At 40.8% G+C, this 12,637-nt stretch overlaps 1 protein-coding gene and 1 pseudogene across 1 annotated transcript in view; both read left to right on the forward strand.

The window, feature by feature from the left end:
* The window catches only part of LOC131986284 (kin of IRRE-like protein 3), a 249,033-nt gene that overhangs the window by 150,051 nt on the left and 86,345 nt on the right, over window positions 1-12,637 (forward strand). The window lies entirely within an intron of this gene.
* On the forward strand, window positions 11,931-12,090 carry LOC131987352 (U2 spliceosomal RNA; annotated as a pseudogene).

Here is a 12,637-nt window from a genome sequence, read left to right on the forward strand (position 1 = left end):
CCCTAGTGCCACCTGGAAGACCTTCCCTCTCCCATCTGATTGCCTCAGTCCGCAGAGCCAACAAGGTGATGGTGGGCTGGCGACGGACTAGCTGCTTAAGCTCCCGACGGAGGGAGCAGTCAAGGACATGCTCGAGGAACTGATCTCTAAGAAGAACATCAGCATTGGGCACTCCCTCAGGTGCCTGTCGCTCAACCTGTGCCATTAAAGCCATAAGAGCTAATGAGAATTCCTGCAGTGTTTCACCTTCCTGTTGATGTCGAGAAAAGAAGTCCTGCTGTAGGGTGACATAAGACTGGCTACAACCATAGAGCTCCATTAAGATGGCAAGAATATGAGCTGGATCTCTCTGTTCCTCGGAAGAGCGAAATTTGATCTCTTCCTTCGCCTCTCCCTCCAAATGATCAAAGATGAACAATGCCTGCTCTACTACAGGAAGGTGCCGAGCACGCGCACATGCCTGGACCTCCTCTGTCCACTCAACAATACCTATGCCCGACCTACCATTAAACATAGGACACTTACGGTCTCTCGGAATCACCACCAACCGTTCTGCGACAGCAGCTGTGACACTAGCAGCAGGGGCATGACCACTCGGGCCAGAGGAGGCCGAAGCGCCCCCACCGGAGCCCCCCGGGGAAGCAGCACGCTCCTGACGGAGTCGCTCGTTGTCCGCCTTAAGCTGCGACACCAACTCCCTGAGCTGCTGCATCTCCTCATCCATGTTGCCTGAAAGAAGCTACTCAAGATAGTATTAAACTCGAACACTGGACTGAACACTGCTGTTTTGGCTCTAATACTGGCTCTCAATGAAAACAAAAGAAAGAAAAAGAAAATAAATCCAAATAACAAAAAGAACGTCTCTGCCCCTTTAACTGTGGTATCCTGCCGACAACGCCAAGATTGTGGCAAGTGGAGGGGTGAAAAAGGATCCTGCCGACAACGCCAAGATTGTGGCAAGTGGAGGGGTGGAAAAGGATCACCGACAACGCCACCTGGGGAGTTTCGCCCCAGGAGATAGTTTATATGAGATGGTTAGAGTTACTATAGGTCTACACAGGTCCGTATACCACAGGCAGAGACGTATTTGGCTAAGTAGAAAATAGTTTATTTTACAATCAATTAAAATATCACTTGAACAGTACTGGCTCGTAATTGCTTACTGGGGCCGCAGAGCGGAATGAACAGGACTGTGGAGGCTACGGCGGCCCAAAATCAAATCAAGGGGAGAGGGATAACTAACCAAAAACACCCGTGACACTGCAAACACACCCACTCGCAAGGGGTTCGTGAAGAAAATCCCACCACCAGGGATTGGGTCGCCGCCTGGCCCTCCGCACCTGTCCACAAAAATAAGAAAGCAAGTTATAAAATTGGCCTCCCAGTTAATATGGCCCTTAATTGCTACTTAACACACATACATACACACAAACACGCACACACACTATACTTTAAGTAATTAAGAAAACAAACAACGAAACAGACCATCAAATAAAGGTAAATAATGTTCCTAACACAACAAACAGTAAATAATGTTCATCAACAAATTAAACAATGAATACAAAATAAATCTTTTCAAGAATGATTAATAAACTAACAAAATCCTTAGAGTAGCAATAGGCCCCGACACCAGCTCTGTGAAGAGCCTTAGTACATTGCTTCACCACAGCTCAGAAGAGCGGAGGAGTCAAAACGGCTTCAGTGAGCCAAAACAGTCAGAGTGAACCAAACGCAGCCAAATCAGCCAAAACAGCTCCAGTAAGCCAAAACAGCAGTGGGTCCAGGAGATGGTGGCTTTAATAGTTTCTGGGCCTCACCAGCAGGATATTACGGAGCGCCGAGAGGTCTAGGACAACAGAGCAGGAAAATGCAATCAGTCGGGAGCGGCACAACAGGCTGAAATGAGAGGCGGACAACGCCGACTTACCACGTGGAGACCGCGCCACAACGCCGACAGGCCCCCAGCAGGGCAGCTCAGCCCCGCCCCGTGACTCCAGCAGTCCGCCACACTGCAGCAGAAACAGCCATATCACCAAACAGTCAACACGTGATTGCGAGAGAAAGCAGCAGTGTGCGCCAATGCACCTTACCCGTACGCCAAAGGAGAGCGCGCGTCGTTCTGGCGACACGCCAAAGACGCTCCGATGCTGGGCACGCCGCACTGCGCTGAGGGACAGAGCTTGCGTTAGGCAAAACGCTGAAGACGCTCTGGTGCCAGCACGCCACTTCACCACGCCACAGCCACCGGCACGGACGAGTGGAACAGAAAGAGAGAGAGCGCACCAGGTGTACCCGGCTCCTATATATAAGGTGCGCTCCCCGCCCACAAATCAGTGCCACAGGGGGACACAGCGCCCCACTGTGAGGAGGAGTAAGCCGTGCTCCGGCCACATTCTGTTAAGTGCTGATGAAATGACAGCTTTTTTTATGAAGAGTAACCCATGAATTGAACCAATGATCATCCCTCTTCAAGCCGCGTCTTCTATCAACACTGTAAAAAAAGTTTGTAGAAATTACAGCAAAACACTGTTAAATAGCATCAGAAATGGGACACCTAATTACCGTAAATAAAGGAATAGTACAAAACATAAACTGTAAAAATATAAATAAAAAACATTTATGTATAATGGATGGATAAATATAATCTCACAAATAATCCATAATCTCACAATTTCCCTAAAAAATAACAGGATTTTTCTGTCTAAACTATTAGACACAAATGAAACACTTTTTTTTTTACAGTGTACATACTGTATATGTGTAGACTGCACACCAGCTCGTCAGGTAATCAAAAAGAGGGAAACAAAAATCTCATAATTCTAAAGTTGTGAATATTTGAGCACATTCTAACACTTTAGAGACTACTGTAGGATTAGAGCACACTTTAAAATGCCCTGGAGCAAATGAAAATGTAACAGGCAAAGCGACATTTAGACACAGAAAGTGACACGGTGACAGGATTAGAATGTTTGCTGGTCGAGTAGAACAGAGACACTGAGAACAGCAGAGCAGTCCTTCAGTGGGACTAAAGGCTTGTTAATGGGGAGTTAGTGCCAAAAGCATCATGACGGACCAAAGCTGCTGCCAAATAGCCCTGAGGGAAAAACTTTGCACTCATTCAATGTAATGTTTGCCCATGATGTAACCTAGACTGAGCTCATTCTGTATGAGCAAGTTTAGATATTCCAATTCCTCAAACAGGCCATGATAGCGATCATGCCGTCTAAGGTGACTCTTGGGCTGAGCACTATGATTGGTGAATAGAACATGCAGTAGGTTTACAGCCTGTCATGGGCCAAGTCCATTATGCAGCATAATCTGGATGAGGGGAGAATTCCACTGTGTGCTTGAGGAATTCAATCAATTTACGTGGTTGACAGGAAACCACACCTAAATATGGGACACAGTGCACAACTAAAACACAACTATGTTGCTGTGAAAAATACACACACACACACACACACACACACACACACACACACACGCGCGCGCGCGCACTCATTACGTATGAAAAAATTTGACAAAGACGAAAAAGAAGGACATTTTCACTGTAATTTTAGTTAGTTTTATAACCTCACAATACAGTTTCAGTTCGTTAATCAATTATTATTTTTTAAACACAAACCTAATGTAACCTGAACCCTTCTGAAGTCTGAAATCTCAAAAAAGCCTTTAAAGAATAATATAATGCTGACTGGTAACATGTCCCATAAAGTGCCATTGTCCGGGAAGCATTTCCCATTACTGTCCTACAAAGTCTTACTGCAGTAACTACACAACAGGTAAATCTGAGGAAAAAAACTGCTTTAAAGTTTTTTAACATTTTTTCTAACTGACCAGTCAAATGGGTTATATGTAGGTCAGTGATATGACACTTATTTCTACATGTATTGATGATGTCATTTTTATGCTCAAACATCATGATGATTTATTTGACCTTTGACCCCAAAAATGTAGTTACTGCACTGTGGTTTTGCTGTAAAAGGTCCTAATAGTAATTATAAACAGAGTGCAGTAACAACAATGCTGTTGTCTTCCTTAAGCTTTTACATTTTGTTTTCAGTGAATAAACATTTTCAAATTGATTTTGTTATCAGTGTATTTAAAAGTGTTTAGCAACTCTATTCAAAGATTTAGACTTAATAATAAAGACATTTTATATTTTAGTCTTACTATAATTTTATCTCACTTTTTTTTTATCTCACTTTCTAGATAATAATTTCCCTATCGAATAAACTTATAATTTCTATTATTTTATGTTTAAATTAGTATATATATCCAAAGCAGACTGTGGTAAATGCAATTACTGCTTGGTTTTGAGTTGGATTTTGTGGTTTTTATATAATTATTTCTCTGAAATAAAGCAAAATTGAAATCTAAAACTTTGTCGCAAGATAAAACAGACACAAAGGAGTTAATTTTTTAGTTATAACTCAATTTGACCAAAAATTTAGTTACTGCAGTTAGACTTTGTAGGGCAGAATCATATAGTAGTATATGGTGAAATATTTGCTGCAGCTGCAAAAAACAACAACAACCCAAAGCATTCTGCAATCAATCATCTGTTGTAATTTCACATGTGTTGCTTTAAAAATACTTATGATTCTCAGTTGTAACAATGCATAAAAAGACACTTCAGTGTGAGTAGCTTCGATGATGTGAATGACGTTACACACATGCACACATACAAACACATCAGCCTTTTCGTCTCTTGACAAGCAAAAATATGAAAAACGTCCTTATCAGTTGCCCACATCCAGCTGGGTTACAGAAAGTCAGCAGTTTCAATCGCTGCTCTGGCAGATGGTTCATATGTTCTTTTCCCAACCACATATCTCTCCCCAGGCTGTTTGGAAGACTGAAAATGCCTGAGGAAATTATTCCCTCCAATCAGCTCTCTCAGTGGAGAATGTTTGTTTATGTGCAGGGTTAGGTCAATAACAGGACACTTTATGTGCATGTCTTTGACCTCCAGTGAAAACACATGTTGTAGAGCAGAGAAATGTCTCTCATGGCTAGGTGAATGTTGTAACGCAGAAATTTTTTTAAAGATGTTAACCCTCTGAAATCTTGCTCTATTATGTCCTTTTAAAAAATCTGTTAAATCTTCACCATGCCATGTTGGTATCAGTTTTTTCAGCGTTACCTCACCTATATGTCCTGATATTTAATTTTAAACTTTGACTTACTTGATAACCCAAAAGAAACATGGGAAAACATAAAATCTGATCTTGAAAATGACATTTCAATACACAGAGAATTTTAAATGTTGCAAATATGAATACAGGTTGCAAATATTACATATAACAGGTAAAATGAGGATAATCTCTAGTTCTTTATTTTTATGCTAAATATATTTGACAATATCTCCGGTTTTACTTGACTGAATATAATCAAAAAAAAAAAATCTGGCATGGAGTTTCAAGCCAGAACTTTATAGGCACATTGCTTTATTTTTATGTCTTCATGTCATGAAGAAGTAATGTGGCGGTGCTCTCATGGACTCTAGAGGATTAACATGATGCAAAGACACCATGTGCTTTGGCCAGTCAGTTCTCTCCTCAAAACATCAGTACAGGTTGGGCAAACAGGCAGCGAAAAAATAGCGATATGTACGTGTTTCACCGTCCACTGTAATGACGTGCATGACGTAGTAGTGATTGACAGCCAAGAGAAGTTAGGAAGGCTGATTCCCACGTTTGGCCGCGTGGTGGATGTGTTGAACAAAAGGCTGACTTTCACCCAAGAGAGCGGGTTCCCTTTCTGTGTGAAAACAAAAGTAAATTATTTTAACTTAAGTTACACGAATCACGTTTTTGAACATAACTTACGTTTTTTTGCCCAACTTGATGTAGTCAAGTGACCCTTGTAACTACTTCACTATCGGCATTTATGTTACATTACATGTCATTAGTTGACGCTTTTGTCCAAAGCGACTTACAATAAGTGCATTCAACCTAAAGGTGCTAGACTTAGACCACAGGAATCCAGTAAGTACATAACTGTAAGAGCCAACTGTAATCACTACAGGAGTGCTTTACATTAAAGAAGAAGAGAATTTTTTATTTTTATTTTTTTTTAGGTGACCATGACTTAACGGAGGTATTGTTGAAGAGGTAGGTCTTCAGCCTGCGGCGGAAGATGTCTAGGCTGTCTGAGGTCCTGATGTTGTTGGGGAGCTCGTTCCACCATTTGGGAGCCAGGACAGAGAGAAAAGTGAAGTGGTTTTTAGGCGAGTTGACCCACGCAGGGTGGGAGTCGCCAGCTGTTTGGCTGATGCAGAGCGGAGAGGACGGGCAGGGGTGTAGAGTTTTACAAGGTCCTGGATGTAAGCAGGACCTGAACCATTAGCAGCGGAGCACGCCAGAGCTAGAGTCTTGAAGCGTATCAGCCACAGGTAGCCAGTGCAGGGAAGGAGGAGGGGTGTTGTGTGTGAAAATTTGGGAGATTGAAGACCAACGAGCAGCTGCATTCTGTATGAGTTGTAGAGGTCGGATGGCTTTGGCAGTCAGACCTGCCAGGAGGGAGTTGCAGTAGTCCAGGCGTGAGATGACCAGGACCTGGACCAGGACCTGAGCTGCCTTCTGGGTGAGAAACAGGCGGATTCTCCTGATGGTATGCAGCAAGTGTACATTTATGGGTAACACTTTACAATAACCATCATTTATAAATTATAATACAGCTGTGGCTCAGTTGGTAGAGCGGGTTGCCCACCGATTGGAGGGTTGGTGGTTTGAAGTAAGTAAGTAAGTAAGTAAGTAAGTAAGTAAGTAAGTAAGTAAGTAAGTAAGTAAGTAAGTAAGTAAGTAAGTAAGTAAGTAAGTAAAGTTTATTTATAGAGCACTTTTCATAGATACAATCACAAAGTGCTTTACAACAGGGATAAAATGCAGTAAAATATAGAGTTGATAGAAAAAACACACAATAGCACAAGAACATGTAACTTCACATATGGCCAGGAAACATCAACGTCAGGGGAAGGCTTGCCTAAAGAGATATGTTTTAAGTTTTTTCTTAAAACTGTCTGTGGACTCTATGCTTCGTAGGGTCAGTGGAAGTGCATTCCAGAGGCGAGGGGCACTGGCCTGGAAAGAACAGTCACCTTGCGTTTTAAAATGGGTCCGGGGAACCATCAAGAGTTTCTGATCTGAAGACCTTAGTGAACGTGAGGAAGAGTAGGGTCTCAGCAGTTCAGCAATGTACACGGGAGCTTGATCATTTAGGGCTCTAAAAGTAAGTACTAAAATCTTAAAATGAATCCTAAAATTAACTGGTAGCCAGTGTAAAGAGTATAAAATAGGGGTGATATGGTCCACTTAAATGGTAAACAGATTTATTTCATTTATAAACACTATATAGGCCATTTAGAATGGTAAGTACATGATTTATTAATGTTTAACAAACTAAATAATTTATAAATGACAAATATATGGTATATTAATGTAAGTTTATAGTTACTTTACATTAACAAACAATTAAATTATAATTAATAGTTTATTAATAGTTTTAGTTGCACTCATTTTAACATTTTTAACATCATATCAAGTTTGTTAATGATTTTGAAATGATTCATATACCTTTAAGAAATTCGTTTGAAACATTTAAAGATTAAATATGTATAGCACTTTGTAAATGGTTAATTGGTTAAAAACCATCTATAAACATCACTTAGTTGGTTATTGTAAAGTGTTACCCATTTATGTATACTCATGTACACTCATGTACATTTATTTATTGTTTAAAGTGTCTTTTAGGAATGTGTGGTACTGACACACTACCTCTTCTGTCGTTTAGGTTGGGGAACTTGTTGGCTTTTGCCTCTTTTCTCTGCTCCCATTTTGTTACAGGCAGTGTTCCTCTAATTGGGCCGCAGAGGAAAATTCTCTGCCTATACATCTTATTTATCTCACTCCAGGGCTTTCCCTGGTGTCACTAAGTCCTAATGATCGGGACCCCAGTGACCCACTGGTGCCTAACCAAGGATCACTTTCAACTGTGACTGGCACAGGTAGACAGAGAGCACAGGAGCTTAGTGTGTGTGTGTGTGTGTGTGTGTGTTTTCACCTGCATTTCTTTGTGCATATATATGTGTCTGTGACAGTGTAAACAGCACTTCATTCCTAATTGCACACTAACGACAAGAAGTGGAGTGAAGTGAAAAGCGTCTTTCTGTCTCTCTCTTTCTTCCTCTTGAACTGTGAGTGTTTATTCCAAGGTGACAGTGTAATTTGCCTTTTTGCCTGGACAACAGATGAGAGCCCTTCTTGCTGACAACGCATTGCTGTTGAAAGTGGTTATTATAACTAGTGAAAGAGCAGGAGGAAAAAGAATGTATGAGGCTGCTGGATGGAAAAGATTAGTGCTTATACAACTAAACACTATTGAAAGGGATGAAAGCATTGGTACTTAAGCAGGATATTGCAATAATTCTAATTAAAGCTAGGATTTAATTAAAGATTGACGGTTGAAATGTTATGCCACTGCACTGCAAATGGGCTTTGAAAAGAAATATGTTGGTTGATAATTCTATTCTTCAAAACTGTTTATTTTTATTGTGAATTTTTTTTTTGTGACTTTTCCCTCATCCTTTATTTTCTGTGAAAGGACATATGTTATGCATCAGATGCTTAAATCCATTCAGGCTCAGAGCCTTATTAACAAAGAACAAGGCAATAAATAATCTCTTCAAATCATAACATACTTTTGAAGTGCCTGTATAGGGTGAATCTAACAGAGAAATATGGCATTTTGATGTTAGGTCAATAATGGATTAACTCTATGATTTGAAAAAAAAACATAGCTACAGTAGATTTCCGTTGGTAAAACCCAGTGGTGGGATGTGCTTCTACTTCGCAACATTCCAGCGGGAAAATGTTGTATTTTTTTTCCCCACTGTATTTTCTCACAGCTGTCGTTAATTTACAGATGAAGATATTTGCATGAAAAACAGATGAAAATGTAAAAGTACAATTCAAACAATTAGTCATTTGTAGGGAACAGTCCCTTCAGGTTGTGAATGCACAGTGCAATTTTCAATCTAGAAGAACAGAAACCTGTGTAAGCTTTTAGTTCCACTTTGATAAACATCCCCCACTGGCCACTATAATTCATATATAAAAGCCAGGTACCCAGAGAGATTATCTGTCAACAAGCTCAGCTCAGAGCTCACACCAAAATGCCTTTGAGAGCCTCCACTGTTCGAGCCCAGTACAATGTCACTTCCTCTTTTGCACCATGGATTTGCACCATTTTTAGGGAACAGTCCCTTCATGTTGTGAATGTACAGTGCAATTTTTAATCTAGAAAACCAGATCCAGGGGGCACGGTGGTGCAGTTGGTAGCCCTGTCGCCTCACAGGGTTCGATTCCCGCCAGGGATGATGTGGGCGTTGGAGGCATGTCCCCACCTCCATGGCTGGTTGGCGCCAGCAAAAGGCCTTTCTGTGTGGAGTTTGCATGGTCTCCCCTTGTCCCCCGAGGTTCCCCTTACAGGGACCTCTCACAAAAACATGTAGTGATCCTGGTATAGTGATCCTGCTATAGTGCCTCCCTCTGGTTGGTCCTGATGGGTGGGAAAAGAACCGGTGAGAATAACGTGATCCTCCCACGGGCTACGTCCTACTGGGCAAACTCCACCTGTCAGGTGATAAGAAGCGGTCTGCTAACTGCTCATGTCATGGAGGAAGCATGTGTCAAGTTCAGGGCTCTCCCCAGGCTGACAGAGACAAGGTAGCACGCAGGGCCATGCAATAGGCAATTGGCACAGGATGAAAAATAACTGGGTTACAAAAATCGTGGGATAAAAATTTAAGTTAAAGAAAAATGCCCAAGAAATGCTGGCCAATGAACATGAAGAAGATTCTTGTAATATCTTGCAAATAATGACCAGGATAAGAAGTCACCTTGTCCTCTACAGCAGCGGTTCCCAAACTTTTTGGTGATTTCATTGTCATTTTGTCTTTTTTTGGTCATTTTGTGTCCTTTTTGGTCAATTTGTGTCTTTTGTGGTCATTTTTTGTCATTTTGTGGTCAATTTTGTCATTTTGCGGTCAATTTGATTCTTTTTTGGTAATTTTGTGTCTTTTCTGACAAATCCCAAAATATCAAGTTCTTACTTTCCAAGGAATCTTTGGCTTGAAGCTGACTGTTACACACTCAGGAGGTCAGAATGGACCTTTAAACTTATAGCAAAGGACTTAGATTAAAACTAACAATAAAATATAAAAAAATACATATAAATGCACAGACAGAGAGATGTTTTAGTTGTTGTCTGCTTCATTATTTGTCCAAAATTTGTTGTATCAACTGAGTTTGTATGATCTGAACTGTGAGATTGTGTTCAGTGAGCGGGGGTCACAGACAACATGCATGTTAAATTGGGGGTCACGACTCAAAAAGGTTGAGAACTACTGCTCTACAGGACCACTTTTTTAAGATTTCCAAGAACCAGCTAGTTGGAAGTACCAATTCACACCCCAGTGTAAGCTTTTAGTTCCACTTTCATAAACATCCCCCATTGGCCAGTATAATTCATATATAAAAGCCAGGTACCTAGAGAGATTATCTGTCAACAAGCTCAGCTCACACCAAATGCCTTTGAGAGGCTCCACTGTTCGAGCCCAGTACAATGTCACTTCCTCTTTTGCACCATGGACGTGTCCTGTGGACAATTCCAGAAGTGCATCATCTATGAAGTTGAGCAATCACTGTCCACTTTCCATCTTGTTGCGATCATCTTTTTAGCTGCAGTTAGGCCAGCCAGAAACACGTGATTTGAGAATTTCGTAAGTTTCAGTTGAGAGAGATCATTTAAAATAAGAACAGATGGGGACGGGGGATAGTAATACTAGCAATGACAGTTCATTCTGCACCATTTTCTTATGCAGCATTTTTAACTTATTAAAAAAGTTTAGAAATCATTGTGATGGTAAAATGACTTGTTGGACTTCCTTGCCTCCCCTGCTGTCTCCTGGTGGAAAAAGGAGATGAGGGGAAGGAAGAGAGGGAGTGTGTGTTGTGTAAAATCTTAACAAATCTAGACGACAGAGTTTCTTAGAAAAATGTAATGAGAAAGTATCAAAAACAGATACATTAGTCAAGATACACAACAGGGTGCTTGTTCAAAATAAAACAGGAAATTATCTCAATCAAGGGCACATCAATACAGGATGTACAGGAGTTGGTCAGGCTAGTGAACTTTTCCCGCTAAGAGAGCCATTGAGTCTAACTCTCTCTCTCTGTTGCTGCTAAATACTTATGTGGACAAATATGTTGGATAAATTCAGGATTGCATTTCACTTTGGGCCTTACTCTGCTACATAATAACTGATGCTAATAACTCACACCCTAGATGTTACTCTGCCGGCTCCGTTGACAACAAATGCACATGGCCAGGTGTAGAAATGGGGAGGGGTGCTGCCAGTGAGTTTTTCATGTGTTTTGAAATATAAACCACAGAGCGGTAAGGGGAGCTCCGAACTACCAAGTATGCCTTTAAGATTGTGAACATAAGGTTATGTTCACACTGCAGGTCTTAATGCTTTTCCTTGGATCCAGATTTTTTTGCATGGCTGTTCACATTATTTTTTTTTATCTGTATCAGACTCCAGTGTGTATGTATGTCATAGACTGTATATAAATAATGGACGTAGTCACCGTGACGTCACCCATTGGTTTGTGGCCCGTTGGAAGCATCGAGTTCAGTGTTACACTCGTCGCCATCTTGCGTCGCCATCTTGTTTCCGATACGGGGAGCAGACCCTAGCTGTATCCCAATGTCAAGGATCCTTCCTTGGTAGGATCCTTCCTTCGGAGTCGGGTCCTCCGGAGGCGAGGCAAGAGTCCTTCCTTTCACTGGTGTAACGCACAAATGGGACAGCCTTCAGAGTGTGCAGTTGTGCGTCATTGCGTAATGAAATCTGCTTCAATTTAGCACCGCTCTCGGCCTATGGCTAAGATCAAGTGTAGTATCTGTTCTTATCAGTTTAATAAATAAATTCAGCGCCGCAATTTCAAAATCAGTTCACGACATGGATGTGTCTTTGGCATCAGTACTCTGACACATATTTGTGAAAATGGAAGAAGATGCTTTAAGGTTGATTTAGCGATTTAGCAAGTAAAAGCCACAAAGTGGATTAAACCTGAATATTTAACTGATCCTGGCTGAATTTGGCCGCTACTTAGTTTCATAAAAGCAGCGGCGCATAATTCATCATGGAAATATGTTTTGTCATTTTTTTATTTTTTATTTTACAGTCCAGTACAATAACAGTTATTTATAAATAACAATAACGGATAATAGCGGACTTTCGCTCCCTGTAAACACAATAAAGAAATGTATAACTTTCTGAATGGCATAGTTGCACATACTACATCATCATCTGACGCATATAAATTAATTAACAATAACTTTAGCATCTGAGACGGCATTAATTAACTTAACCGGCAATGTATCAAGATTACGTTTATTATCTTTAGCTTAATATTCTGGCATTTGTTTATCTATATGTTTTTGCTTGACTTTGAACACACGTTTTGTAAGTTATGTGACAACATTCAGTGTAAACTGTAAATACTTATTTAAATGCATATTGCGCCGCCGGCGTCGCTGTTTCTACGCTCGCCATTTTTAAATCTCC

Source organism: Centropristis striata, chromosome 15 (assembly GCF_030273125.1).
Source record: "Centropristis striata isolate RG_2023a ecotype Rhode Island chromosome 15, C.striata_1.0, whole genome shotgun sequence".
Taxonomy (NCBI): Eukaryota; Metazoa; Chordata; class Actinopteri; order Perciformes; family Serranidae; genus Centropristis; species Centropristis striata.